At 43.5% G+C, this 12,758-nt stretch overlaps 1 protein-coding gene across 9 annotated transcripts in view; it reads right to left on the reverse strand.

Annotated features, from left to right (window-relative positions):
• The window catches only part of CPS1 (carbamoyl-phosphate synthase 1), a 99,111-nt gene that overhangs the window by 86,128 nt on the left and 225 nt on the right, over positions 1–12,758 (reverse strand). For 4 of the 9 annotated variants that reach the window (XM_039381343.1, XM_039381341.1, XM_027751956.2 and 1 more), the window contains exons 1-3: positions 12,031–12,684; positions 6,778–6,918; positions 2,737–2,841 (exon numbers count right to left, since the gene is read on the reverse strand). The gene's annotated coding sequence lies outside the window, so the exon portion shown is untranslated. Of the gene's footprint in view, positions 1–2,736; positions 2,842–3,554; positions 3,748–6,446; positions 6,455–6,777; positions 6,919–12,030; positions 12,685–12,758 lie in introns of those variants that run through there. The other 5 variants (XM_039381338.1, XM_027751953.2, XM_039381339.1 and 2 more) reach the window with 5 other exon arrangements.

The following is a 12,758-nucleotide window of genomic DNA, read 5'->3' on the forward strand; positions in this document are numbered from 1 at the left end:
ATAAAAACAATAGAGATATACATACAGACGTTTTTTGTGCAGCTGGACACATTCTGATGTAAAGGATTTTTCTAATCACTGAGAGTAATAATCATGACTTCTTTGTATACAGTGATTTGAGATTAGTCTAAATTGGCACCAGTACCACATAAAAATATTTCCTGTGCAGCTCATGATAGCACCAGGTTGAATAAAAGACAGAGAAGAGAGGGCAATGGGTTTGGGTATCCTGTGTGATTTTTTTGGAGACCTGGGTGAGAAACACATGGGAAAGGGCTGAATCCAGATAACTGAAAGAGATAGACAGAGATAGGGTGGAAGACAGACCAGGTGTATAGGAGCTCACTGCTTTAACATGGGCTTTACAGGTGTGCAGAGCTGGGAGAAGCAAACCAACAGTGTTCCTCATAACTTCAGTGTGGTTTAGGAAAGAAAGAACCATTTTTCCTACAAGAAGATACCTAACCCTCAGTCTGATACGTAGGAGCTTGAGAGACTGGGATTTCAGACAAACAAAAAAAAAATAAATACAAGGGACTGGGAAACGTTTTTGTTAGTTGTTCCTCTATTTGCTTGGCTCTAGCCTGTAGTGATCCAGAAAGCAAAGACATGCTTATAGGTGAATTTTTGGATTGCACTTGAGTTTCAATGCAGCTGCTGATGGATCTAGCTAAAAGCCCACCCATTCCTTTCACCACAAGGCCATTCATGAACACAGGGCATAAGGAATGAGCAGAAAACAGACCATGGTTTTTGACAGAGTGGGATCTTGCAGGTGCAAACAGCTGCAAAACCACATCATGAACTGTGTTCAGTGTATCGGGGATCTGCAGGACATACACAGATCTAATGCGGCAGCCGTATATTAAGGATTAAATGCTATATGGGTGAACAACAGGCAAAAAACTGCTTTCCCAAGGATGCTCCATTGACTACTGCTGTAGATTTGACCCTGCTGTCTTCCTTTTTTCCATCTATGTTTTATTGCCCAAATTGATTAGGCCCAACTCAGACCATCTGACATTAGGAAGCTTATGCCTCCAGTATAAGAACCACCTGCCTTCTTAAAGCCTCCCCCATGATGAAGGAACTTCCCTCTGCCAAAACCAGGGGAAAACAGCTAACCTATTTGTTTCACTGCCAACATGCTAAAAAGAGGTTGACACTGTTGACACTTTAAGGCCAGAAAATATATCAGGTATTCCCTAGAGAAGCCTCAGTTCAGAAAAACCTGTCAACACACAAACAAGCCTTCTGTGGTTTGGACAAATTTTAAGTATGCTCTTCCTTTAACATAAAGACCAGAAGAGGCAGAATCAAGAAAAAATTGAATCAATAAGGAAAAAGAAACCAACCACAGAATAGCAGAAAAAGAGAAGAGACCAATGGTTCTAAGGAGATACAACCACAATGCCTGAGCTTCAAATTTGCCTACCAGTACATGACTCACAGTATCGTCGCCTATTCAGGAAAGAAAGTTTAGGCAGGGGCTCTGGAGAAAAGGACATGTATCAGAAAAATCAGGAATGTAAAGCCAGGAAGGCAGAAGATTCACTCAGGCAAGCCCAGTTCAAATGCTGGGGAGGAAGGGAAGAACAACTCTGGCCTCCTTATCATGTCTTATGTGTTTAGAGAAAGGTACAGTGCCTTTTGTTTTATATTCACTTACACCATCATACGCAGAGAGGGAGCAGGACAAGGAGAGCAAAGTGGTCATTAAAATGAGGAGCTTTTTCTTACTGTTTACAAGTGCAAAACACCAGAAACAAAATTCATTACACAATCCCACTGTACTGTAAAAATCGAACAAAATCAGCGGTCTGTGGCCAAATTCCCAAGGCCAAGAGATTCAAAGAAAGCTAAGTGTCTGCATTTGCAGAGGCTTAAAACAAACTGCATGATCTTCAGAGGAGAAGTGCTCAGAGCATTTGGGGCCCTGCTTTGGTGCCCCAGAACTGGCACCCCAAAATGGAAGCTCCCAAAGCCATTTGTCACAGCTGGGAAGCTCTGCTACGAAGCAACCAAGCGATGCAGGATTTTTCATTTCAAGTTGTCTGTAAACAGCACAAGATAGTTCCGTTCTTGCTCAAAAGACAAGAGATCAGGGCCAATTTGTGGGCACGTTGGGTTAGATTCACATCAGTGCAAGTCCCAAGTAACTGCTTCCATCTCAGTGGAGCTCCAGTGGCATAAGTCTCCCAAGGTTTGGGATCAGTGTATGAAGAAGCCTGTGTGAATTGATTGGACTCTCTTTCTTGTAGCTGAGATTAGAGAAGAATTTTTTTCCCCCCATATGTCCTTCAGGTGCTTTTGGAAATCTCTCATGGCATTTGTCAAGCTGCACCTGATTTCTGACCACTCTGTCTTGTCTCCACTAAATCACATTTGAAAAATATTGACTGGAAAAGCAGAATAATAGAAAGTTGCAGCAAAACTGAGATTCTCTGCTGCCACAGGAGAGAGAAAAATATTCTCCTTCATCCATGCAGCCCACAGAAAAGCCCTCAAAGTGATTTGGAAAACTCTCCCCCATTTCAAGGCAAGCTCCACTTGCTTCCCAAGAAACATAAGGAAGAGTTTCGAAAGCATCTGAAAAATATTAAGATTTGCCATACATTTTCTAATCAGGTGTTAGTTTATCAAGCAAGATCACTGGAGAGCTAGATAACAATTTATGATCACAGCTTACTATTAACAACTTTATCAAACCCAGCTACCTCAGAGACCATAACTTACCTTGTTTGCAGCACGTAGTGGGGGAATAAGCTGAAGTTCTCTTGTTTACATGCAGATGAACTAACAGCATCCAGACATGCCCCATCACCCAGTCCTCTTGGGTTTCTGCAGGAGAGAAATCAAGCCCAGTTACACTTTCAGATATGTTGTTTTGAGTCGCTCTCAGATCAAATCAAGCATTTCAAGCAAACCCCACGATGTTTAGAAAACATGGTAACTGTGATTCAAAGTGAGAAAAGCTGAGAATTTCAAAACTAAGGGTGACCTTCACCTGAGTATATGGAGAGAAACTGAAAGGAATAAGAATCAAATGTAAGTCTTACACCTCTCCTGAATTCTGTTATTTAAGCCACAGCCAGAACATGGGTTTTTTTTTCACAGAGTTTGTTCTATTTTAGAGGAGGTTTGGGGAAAAGGGTATTTTAAATTTTAATGGGAGCAGTTCATAGCAGATCTTCAGATTTGGCTACTGCATTTTGTTCCAGCCTTACTAACTCGCATGATTGTGACAGGAATGACTCAAATATAAACCTGGATGATTTATTTTTTTAGATGGAAACAAGTCCAAGTGTCAAGGCAAGAACAGGAACTAGAAATGGACTGCTCCTAGCTGCCCACTGTGCCCTTACAGGTGTGCTCTTGCTTGCAGCTTGTTTTCCATCCAACTCAGTGCCTTCCTGAGATGCAAATTGCCCAGTCCTCTTTGGTTCCAAGTCCTTTCTACACCTGTGACTTAGCTTTTTGCTCTCTGTTTCCTTCCACAGTTTCTCTGCATGAGTAACATTCTCCCAGCTCCTTGACATGACTCTCCAACTCACCACGCTCCTGAAAGCTGCTTTCCCTTCAGCACACTTCAGAGGACAGAACTTGCCCTCCCCGTCTACAGAAGTTCAGCTTTCCCCATTCCTAGTCACTCCACTGTTTCCACTGCTCATTTCACTGACCACTTCACTTTACAGAGTTTCCAGAAATCTGCCCTTTCAGTTGCAAGTGTCTCTGAGAAACACCCTCCTGTTGAAGAAAACCAGCTATTGAGTAATATGGTTGAGTAAAAACTGGTAGGAAGAACATCTGGAAAAATTTAACTCACAGCATTCATAACGATGGCAAGTTCATATCAGGGCAGTTACATGATCAGATGCTTCATTTCTTTTTGGCCTTTTTCTATCTTCACGCTCTTTTTTTATTTTTTTGTTAATCCTCTCTCCCTACTACCCAAAGACTCAGCTAAACAGGAAGAAAATACAAGGACAGCTTCATCTGCTTCCAAAGATAAAGCTGCAAAGAGTTTAACAATAGCTATAACTGGATTGTAGAAGTCAGCCTGAAAAGCAGAATTACTTCTTGTCCTTACATCTTTTCCCTTTGTTTTCATATACTTTTCTACTTGATTTTGTCCTGCAAGGACAGATTGCGACTGCCCCTTGCACTAAAAATGGCAAGAATCCTACCAAACCTTAACTATTTCCTGCAGAAGGGAATAATCAATATGAAAAACAGTATGAAATCTGCATTTAACAGCACAATGAAATCTTATTCCTAAGTCCCAACCCTGCAGTCCTCACTCACGGAAAACAAGTGTTTCTGGGTGAGAGGAGAACACACAGATCTGAGTCCTGAGCCAAAAACACAATGTGCTTTGAATAAAATGCACAAATTTCATCTTGGTGGGCTTGAGATACAAAATTCCAAAATACAGGCTATTCTCCTCATGGTCTTTGGCTGACAAAAGCCCAATCCAAAGAAAACATGGATACATTCATACTTTTGGATGGAAAACACATTACCTATAACTTGAAACATCTTCCTGAATCTGACTGAATGTCACTTTTTTGGGGGAGTCCAGACAAACAAAAAAGTATAAAGAAATATTTTAAAAGGAGTTGCTAAAATTCTGATTTTATTAAGTACTGCAAGTAGTTATTTGCGCTACTGCAGAACTTTTTTTAAAAGAAATATATTTTTCCTCTTTTAAATTAAAATTTTCCTTCTGATTTTTTTGTTTTCAAATGCAAACTGAAAAGCAAATTTCAGTTAACAGAATAAATGAAGACTTTAATTTTGATATTGTAATCGGAATGGCAAAAAGCATCAGAATCAAACTGAGATGCAGTTTCTTTTTTTTTTGTTGTTTTTGTGTTGTTTTTTTTTTCAAGAATATTAGTTCAGTCTGGCTGACAGCTAAGAGCAATTCAGTTCTTCAAGGTAAATATCTTACTCTGGAAACAGACCCTCATGCCCCACACACAGTTTCATAGAACAAAAGAAACATTCCTCAAAGCAACTAAAGTATCCAGGGGTGGTAGCAAATCCCAGAGGGATGCAGGATAGCAAAGTGTTCACTATCAATCAACAGCCTCTGTGACAATTTCAATTAACGTCCTACATGCTAGTTTTAAAAGCTAATACAGACTTTTCATCTTGTAAAGAAAAAACGCTCTTAACAAAATAATTGAAAATCTCAAACAAGACAACGTGAAAGAACTTTAAAAAAAAAAAAAAAGGCAACCTTATTTTTTATTCTGAATTGTCTAACTTGGCACCTCACTTCTTTTTCAAATTTTATCTATAAACTGTAATCGAGACAGCCTTTTGACCAGTAAAGTTTATAAAATGCTTAGCAACAAGACTGTTACATATCTATTCCCAGGCTCGAGAAAATCAATTTTCAAGGAGTTTACAGTTTTTTCTGAGGCTTGAGCAGCTCAGGGTACACTCCTCTGCTGTCTGGGATATGGAGCCCACGATTCACCCAAACTTGACAAAGATAAGGCTCTTATCTTCAGCAAGAGAAAAAGAATCAACACCCTGAAGATGGGTCAAATTTCATTGCCACTGGGATTAGCAGCTCCTCTTGGATCAGCTGACTTGGAAGAAACCTTTGCAGTGTCTGGAAGAGACTGACATTACTCCAAAAGGCCGACTGCAGAAAGCCCTTAGTTGGCTAAAACTGGAATCAGCAGAGGAGCGCTGCCCAAGGGCAATAATGACAACCCAAAGTGCAGTTTGCTCCACCTCAGACACAATTCTTATTTTCGTGGTGATGCAACCAAGGGAGACTGGCCCCAGGAATCTCAGAGCTACCTGACAGCAGTCTGACTTCAGTCAGGAGCTGAACTCTATTTACTGGAAGATGTTTGAAGGCAGAAAGATTTCTCATTCCCTGACATTTTCTAAAAAGACATTTTTAGAAATGGGGACCAGGGTTAGGAGTCATTTTTTTTCCCTTGTGATTCCATAGGCTCATACATTTCACTGGCTTTTAGCCACGGATCACAAAAAAGACCAAACTGGTTTTAAAAAAAGTGCTACAGAAATAGTTTACAGAGTTTAAAAATAACATGACCTTACAATGCAAGATTAGCTACATTTGTTCAAGATTTGGCATTTTTCTTGGACTTGATATTCCTTTTTTTCCCCAGTTAACTATAACTTCACTAAAATAAGAAATCCTATGACCATATAATTTTCATGGACATTTTGACCTCGGATAGACCATTTGGTCCAGCCTTTCCTCCTTGGGGAGGGCTGCTCTTGGCCAGACCCATCACACACCACCATGCGGTTTGTGATTTCAGCCCAACGACCAGGGAGACCCAGAAGGGAAGTAAGGAATTGAGTAGAGACAGAAAGCATCCACCAGAAGAGACAAGCACCACATCAGAAAGGCATGTTATAGGACTTATATATTTTCCTAGAGTGACACGTACTCACAGCCAGGCATTCGGAAATTTGATTCACAGGAACTGCCACTGGTGGGACACCTAGCTGGACTAAAACAAAGCCCAGATTAAACAGGCTTATTGTTCACAGCATATTACTAGGTCAGGACTAAAGCTACCCTCATCTTGAGCAAAAAGCAGCTCCACTGAAATGGTAGAACACATGACCAGTCCTTGAGCATTTGGGTAGTGTGATCTCCCAGTCCTATTCAACCAAGCTTGTCCTGAGCAAGAAGTACCCCACTAATAATATTCTCTAGTGCTAGCTGTTCCTGGTTTTGGCAGGAGGGAGTTACTTAACGTGGCCTTGGCCTTTCACCTTATATACAGCACCCCTAATCATTCAGTATTTTCCTTGTTGCTTTATGCCTGGTGCTCCAGATCAGAAGGATTTGCAAAATTCTTTTGTTGTTTTCTTCCCCTCGCTCCTACTTTCTTCTTTTTTTCTCCTGTGGTTACCCTGGGGAGAAAAAAAAAGATAAAAAGCTTTGGCTGTTGAACACAGGGCTATACACTGAAGCATTTGTTTTAACTTACAGACATGTATCAGGCAAAGACATGCCTGAGAATGAAGATCTCTCTTTAAAGTGCACAGAAAAGTCTTGCTATATGGATCTGTAATGTCATTTAGCTGGGATGGGGGAGAAGGGACATGATTTTAACTGACTAAAGAACATTTTTAGGGCTGAAGAGCAAAGAGGTTTGAAGAAGTAATTGATGCTGTCAGGACTTCAACCTGAGAACTCCAGCACTGTCTGTTCAGATAGTATTGCTAAAACAGTGAGGAAGCTTTATGAGTGAGTCAGTTATAAACTATATCATGCTCATGGGGATGACAGACACTAGATAAGGTTTTATACATGGCCATACATAGAATGACAGAATGGATCAGGTGGGAGGGGACCACAGAGGGTTACCTGATCCAACCTCCCTGCTCAAGCAGGGTCATCCCAGAGCACATGGCACAGGATTGCATCCAGACTGTTCCCGTTACCCTGTTCTCTCCAGCGAGGGAGACTCCACACCCTCTCGGGGCAGCCTGATCCTGTGCTCAGTCACCCTCACAGTAAAGAAGTTCTTCCCTGTGTTCAGGTGGAACTTCCTGTGCATCTCAGTTCCTGCCTGTTACCTCTTGTGCTGTTGCTCAGCACCACCAAGCAGAGCCTGGTCCATCCCCTGACATCCCCTCGAAGGTACTGATAGACATCAATGAGGTTCCCTCTCAGTCATCTCTTCTAGAGGCTGAACAGGCTCCCTCAGATTTTCCTCCTAAGAGAGATGCTCCAGTCCCTTAATCATCTCCGTAGCCCTCCACTGGATCTGCTCCAGGAGCTCCATGTGTCTGTTGTCCCAGGGAGCCCAGAACTGCATTCCAGATGTGACCTCATTGGGACTGAATAAAGGGGCAGGATCACCTTCCTCAACCTACTGGCAAAGCTATTCCTAATGCCCCCCAGGACACCATTGACCTTCCTGGCCCACAGGACACACTGCACAGCTTGTTGTCCATGAGGACCTCCAGGGCCTTCTCCACAGAGCTGCTCCCTAGCAGGTCAGCCCCCAGCCTGTACTGGTGGCTGGGGGTAATACATACTGCTGTACTTCAACAAATACAGCCCTTCACATCAGCATTTTCCTTAGCAAAATTCCCAGAAATAGGCTCCTCTCCACAACAACCTAAAGAGAGTCTGTACTTTGGAGCATGGGCTTTTATTGCCCACCTTAAAAGAGGGCACACAGCCCTGGCTGACGTGAGTGGGACCAGCGCTGAGGCTTTGGGTGCAATCAGCTTGCCCTCCCCCTGAAGATATTCTGCAGTGTAATGTCCCCATCACTCATTTCACTCTGACACCAAAAAATGTTCAGCAGGATTTAAATTAATCATCCCATGGGAAGAAATCACTATATGTCCAAAGGCAGAAGGGTCCTGGTTCTTTCATTTGAAGAAGGCAGGATCTCAAATACTGAACCATTTTGCCACTTTCAGCTTCAGGAAAGACAAAGCACATGATCACTGAGGAAAACCAGGGAGCCCCTGTTCACACTGATAAGGCCAAGGTAACACAAAATGCTTTTTGGTTTTTTTCTAACCTCCCTCTGTGAGAACACAAGAAGTAACCACAGAGCTGGAGACACCAAAAAGGCCTGTCTGGGTAATGCTCTGACAATTGCCCTCTGAACTTACTAGGATCAAGTTCCTCGCACTGCCCAAGTCAGGAGTGACATCAGAAGAAGAAAACAAACACCCACATCTGTGGGCTTAGTCCCATAAGTGTCAAAGCTGGGGCCTGAATATATTAAATATATGTGGGTATCTTTATGCTGCCTGCAACTAAGAGCCCTAAACACAGAGTTTTGTGCTGAGATAGTTAACTTCATGAACAGATGTGGTCATAATTATATCAGATTTTAGTAAAATGAGCAATCAAATTGTAAAGCAGAGTAGTACAAAGGTAGCTTGTTCACCTTCCTATACTGATTAAATTAAATACTCAGTTTTCCATCATTATCCACTGCCATAAATTAAAAAAAAAAATCAATTCTATTCATTTATTTTCACTTCCTATAGATTCCATCATGCTACAATCTATTATAACCAAACCAACCATAAACTACCACATCCATTGCAATGAAATTGCACTAACCTGACAAAAATCCACATGAGCTAAGTACAACTGAGAAGTTTTCATTTCATTACTCTGATCACAGAGGTCTCAATGACAGCTTGTGCTTTGGAGACCACAGCAAATATGAGAAGTTGACTTCTTTAGGCACTACATGGTCAAGAAGAGCTTTAGTTTGTCATTTCTGACTTGAGGGAGGAAATACAGATTGAAAAAATATAGAATACTGATACAGTGGAAAGAGAATATCAGCTGGTAGGCAGGGTTGTAGGGATACCATCCCCAGAAGAGTGCTCTACAGAAGTGTTACCACGGAGTCAGCCAGTCATGCATTCCTGCAATTACATTTAACCTTTCCAGATAGCCGAATCCTCTCTCTCCTTCCCTTCTGGCCCTAACAATCCACCTACAGCTGCAGCACACTCAGAAGCATGCTTTGAAGAGTCTGGATGCTCATTTTGGGCAGCATAGGTCTGATTTCCAGCATGAATAGCAGAAGAAATTGGTCTCAAGCCATGACTTTGGAAAATACTCAAACTTTTTATTCTGCTGATTCCTGTGAAGCTTAAAGCCTTCATCCATACAAATTCCAGGCTTTGCCCCAGCCATCCTTCTCCCCTGGCCATTACCACAACACCTCATCCTGGCAAATACAGGTATTTTCATCAGACTTTACCCCTACCTAGTACATTTATCTGTGAGATCCAGCAGGTAGAAGAGCCATGCTGATACAATGCGAATGCTTCCAGTTTTCTGTTTGCCACCATCCTTTCATTATCAGCTCTCTACAACAGATGGACTGTAATTTCACAGGCACCAGAAGTGTCAATAATTGCTTGGGAGAGGCAGAAAAGGCTGCTGCTTCAGTAGCAAGAACCCAGAGGGAAAAATAAAGGCAGAATATTGTGGAAGAAATATGGAGACCTGTGTTTAAGCATCAGCCTAGTACCAGCTATGACTATGGCTGGAGCTGGGGCAATTCAGACTGCTTTCTGTTGCCAATTCAGCTTTTTGTCCAGGAAAATGGGTTCCATGAGATGCAGCTAAAGACGTGAATAAATCTGTTTCAAGCTACTATGTTCCTTCTGTTGGGACAGCACCCATTTTGATAGCCACTATGCTCTCTAGTTAAGGTGACTAAAAGCATTTCTATCCGTCCTGCCATTCAGCTAACATATACTCTCTCCAGATTTGCAAAGGATCACATGGGGAACTGAGATCAATTTAATCTTTTCATTGCTTGCATTCCCCTGAAAAAGTCACAATGCGATCCATTTTAGGCTTCTCCAAAAGGCAAATAAACAATAATTGAAAAACATCGAAGCAAAATAAGGAATGAGAAATTCTTTTATCTTTTGACAGTCATCAGCTTACAAGCTCCCCACACTGGATATGCTGTGGTGTTATGCATTTCCTTTTCCCACCCTCCACTTGCCTTAAATAATACATATGAAAGATAGTAAGACACGAGAGTGAGAATGTAGTGAAGAAACTGCCTCTTTGCTTTGAGCAACATTATGAGTTGGCAAAATATTTTCAATCCTTAACGGCCAAGCTTTGAAAAGCGCTTCTGAAACCAAAAACAGGGCAAAGTATCTAAAATGCAAGAAGAGCAGGAAACTCTCTGGCACACAGCAAGCTCTGTTCCTGTGTTACAGGCAGCAACCCATCAAGAGATGTCACTCTCTGGAGAACAAAGTGTGCCACCATCTCCTGGCACGGCCAGCATGGCTTGTGGCTGAGCAACAGGCAGCTGTGCTGGCCCTGTGTCAGCCGGGATGAGTCCTCCTTTCGTAATCCTCAGTACACCATCTCTGTTTCTCCAGAGAAATATAAACCCCGCAGGGTTAGGGACACGTCCAGAGCATGAAGCAGTGTTCTTAGGTCCACATCCAAGCCTGCCTTTCTGCAGCGTTTTAATCAGGGGCAGCCCTTTCCCTGGGGACAGTGAGGTCCCGTCTCAGCGGAGCTGTACGTGGAAAAGCCCTGCTGATCCAATTTCTTTTTGTGCTGTGCCTAAACCTCAGGATTGCTGCGTGTGTTTCTCCGAGGAGCTCTGGCCTGATGCACGGAACCATTGCTCTCTGCTGCTTACTCACGCAGCAAACATCCCCCCGCCCCGCACCGACAAGGGCACGGCTGCCTCCGCGATGCGCGAACCAGAGCCGGGCTCCTCCCTCTTCTTCCTTGTGCGACAGAGTCATCTAGTGGCTGACCCCTGAACGATCGGCTAAAGCTACCGCGCTGCATTTAGAGATGTGTAATAGCTTAAATGGGATGCTGCTGCTGCTGCTACCGACACTGGAGACAGGTCGCTACAGAGCTGTTCGCCTATTAACTGCTCCGCTCAGGTTCGCATGCCTTAAAGCAAAATATAAGCACATGGTACCAGGCACACCAGCCCCGAGGAAATCCTCTCAGACAAATAAATACATAAAATAAAAAATAATAAAAAAAAATTTAAAATTAAAAAAAATAAAAAAAAATGAAGGGTTGGACTTTGTCTCCCTGCCTTGAATGCAAAGTTGACATGATTGAAATTCACTAAACAAGCAACAGCTGACTGAAAAAGGAATCGAATAATTGGGATTCCCTCTTTTCTGTTTTTTTCTCACCATCTCCTGAAACAATTTGTTTTTTCTTTGAGCTCTGACTTTACATATTGTAATAAAAAATGGGCATATGGATAGAAAAGGGGAGCTGGGCCCAGTGACAGCAGTTACTGTGCAGGCAGCAAGGCCTGGGTGTAGAAATACAGCACACAAGGACAACAGAGCCCAGTGAATGCTCCCTGGTACCTGTATATGGGTACACGGCATGTGGGTGGCTCTAAAGGGTGACACTGCCCCAGAACAACGGCAGGGAGATCCCCAATGCCAGGGCAGCACAGCTACATTGCATTTGGGATGAAAAACACTGCTCAGGCCATTGAGTCCCAGGGACCTTACCTCTTCTCGAGGAGTATGTGGCTCAGACAGCACAGGTGAGATGCAGCAGCTCAGCAAGGCAGAGCAAGGAAGGGCCCCTGACCCCCATCCAGGCCTGGTCCCAACCCAAGTGAGGAACTTCTGCTGCTGGAAGGGAGCAGGACTCAACACATGCTCCTTGTACTGACTCTCTGTCACCAGCTGGACACCACACCCACATGGTGCCTGTCCCCTCAAGACTTCAAAATCCTCGGGGGCTGGTGCAAGGGGCCCTAAACCCACAGGGCCTGCCAGTCCTATGGTGCCAGCTGAACCAAACCCCACAGGGCCAGCTACATGAAACCTCTAAATCCCACGAGGCTCCCTAAACCCGACAATGCCACCTGTTCGGAGCCCTAAATCCCACAGGGCTCCCTAAATCAGACAGAGACAGATACATGGGACCCTTAGCCCCACAGTGTAATCTAAACCCCACAGATCCAGATGCAAGCATCTTTAAATTCCATAGTGCTCCCTAAAGCACACGGGCGGAGCAGCAATGGGCCATCAAACCCCACAGGGCCAGCTGCAAGGGACCTTAAACTCCACACGGGCCCCTAAATCACACAGAGCCTGCTGCAACACACTGCAGGGCCAGCTGCAGTGTGCTTTAAACCCTACGGAGCCAACCAGAAAAGGCCCCCAAGCTCCAGCCGGCCGGCGGCAATAAGCCCTTTCCCCCCGGGGCGGGAAGGGGAAGGGACGAGCAG

This window comes from Pipra filicauda, unplaced genomic scaffold (genome assembly GCF_003945595.2).
Source record: "Pipra filicauda isolate LSUMZ 115617 unplaced genomic scaffold, ASM394559v2 scaffold21_size4447388_pilon, whole genome shotgun sequence".
NCBI classification, from domain to species: Eukaryota; Metazoa; Chordata; class Aves; order Passeriformes; family Pipridae; genus Pipra; species Pipra filicauda.